This window comes from Panthera pardus, unplaced genomic scaffold (assembly GCF_024362965.1).
Source record: "Panthera pardus isolate Hobbes unplaced genomic scaffold, ASM2436296v1 HiC_scaffold_16, whole genome shotgun sequence".
Taxonomy (NCBI): Eukaryota; Metazoa; Chordata; class Mammalia; order Carnivora; family Felidae; genus Panthera; species Panthera pardus.
Window position 1 is genome coordinate 102,855,912 of NW_026526721.1, and position 1,852 is coordinate 102,857,763.

At 40.6% G+C, this 1,852-nt stretch overlaps 1 pseudogene; it reads left to right on the forward strand.

The window, feature by feature from the left end:
* The first annotated feature begins 1,400 nt into the window (after positions 1 to 1,400).
* On the forward strand, positions 1,401 to 1,852 carry LOC109262081 (cytochrome b-c1 complex subunit 7-like; annotated as a pseudogene).

Consider the following 1,852-nt stretch of genomic DNA (forward strand, 5'->3'; position numbering starts at 1 on the left):
CTCTTGATCTTGGTTTAGGTCGATCTCATGTCATGAGTTTGGGCCCCACCGTGGGCTCCATGCTGGTCATGGAGCTTACTTAAGAAGAAGAAAAAAAATTGTATTATGAACTAGAATTAACAACTAACAACAGTATCTTAAATAGTACAAAGTTTCAATTTCCAAGATACTTTCCCATTCATCATTATATACAATGCTTGTTATCCCTGGTGAGGTGGGCCAGTGAGACACTAACAGAGAGGCTAACATGGACCTCCCACTGTTTCACAGCAAAGCAGGAGTCAAGCCCAAGAAGACTAATTCCCAGTCCCATGGTTTCTTAATCCTGATTGTGTGGCCACCAAGAAAACCATTGTGATCCACTCATTTTACTGATTTTAATGATTTTATCCAATCATTTCCAGATTTTATCTGCAAGGTGCTTTCCATCTGAGTTTCTCTGGTGACAAATTTCTACAGCTAACTGCTCAGTACTCAAAGCACCTAACACCTTAATACCTACTACATACTTTATGAAAATGTTTTGTGGTAGCGTTTGAAACAAATAATCATATTTCTTGTCTTTGTGATGTGTGTTTCCTTTTGTATGTAGTAAGAGGAATATAAAACAAATGAACTTTACATCAGGCTTGTCTGAAATCACAACTTGGTAAGTGTATGTTAAGGTTGGTAAGACATGCTGTTAGGGAGTTCTGAGGAACAATTCATCACAATAGAGACTTTTCGAAAATTCCATATATTGCCTCATTTTAAAATCTGAATTCAGGAATCAGGAAGGATGCCAGCGAGGTCTTTAATTTGTTTGCCACTGTATGCAAAGTGCCCAGTGCCCAACCCTGAGCAAGCAGGCACTCCCTCAGTGCGTGCCCACTGGTCTCCAGTGTTTCCTGGGCCGGTCCCACCCACTGTACCTCACCTCAGGTCACCAGCATGCTTACCATTATCTCCAGACATGATATGTGCCCCCTTCGCCACCCGGTGTTCCATTTGCAGCTTTGTCTTGTCCAACTTCCAGCTCTGGTTTCTGTTATCAATTAGCATAAGCTTGAAAAGAAGCACTGGCCCACATGTTGGCTGGGTAATAAATTTACACCAAAATCACAGAGGAATAAATGGAAAATCCAGCAAAACAGCTTAATGAAACTTGGCAACAAGCATGAAATAAAAATGTCCTGCTCCTCTTTTGAAATCTATTTTTTGAGGACACTTACAAGCTGCTGGTATTACTTGGAGTGCAGCCATAAGCAAAACCAAAGAACAGAGGAAAGGAGTAGGGAAGGAAAGAAGTTAGCTGGCCAGTAGGCTCTAGGTTCACTTGGTTAGTTTTGCTCAAAACTACTAAGTCACTGACCTTTGTCATTTAGTTTAATACATTAGTCTTTTCAGAGTCTCAGGTCAAAATGGGGAGCTGGCCTGCGGTTGCAGCATCAAGCCAGTGGCTGGAGGGTATTTGAAAATGGTATTACAATGCTGCAGGGTTCAATAAACTGGGACTAACGCAAGATGATACAACATATGAGAATGATGATGTGAAAGAGGCCATAAGAAGGCTTCCTGAGAACCTTTATAACTACAGGATGTTTCGCATTAAGAGAGCACTGGACCTGACCATGAGGCACCAGGTCTTGCCTAAAGAGCAGTGGACAAAATATGAGGAGGATAAATTCTACCTTGAACCATATCTGAAAGAAGTTATTCGGGAAAGAGAAGAATGGGCAAATAAATAATCATGGAGTTGATATCTGTGGTTGCAGCTGCCCTCAAATATTTTTAAGAAGTTGGGTAAACCCGAAATGTACAATTTGGAATTATTTGAGCTGCAATGTTATTACTTTAAATAAATGTCTATTGT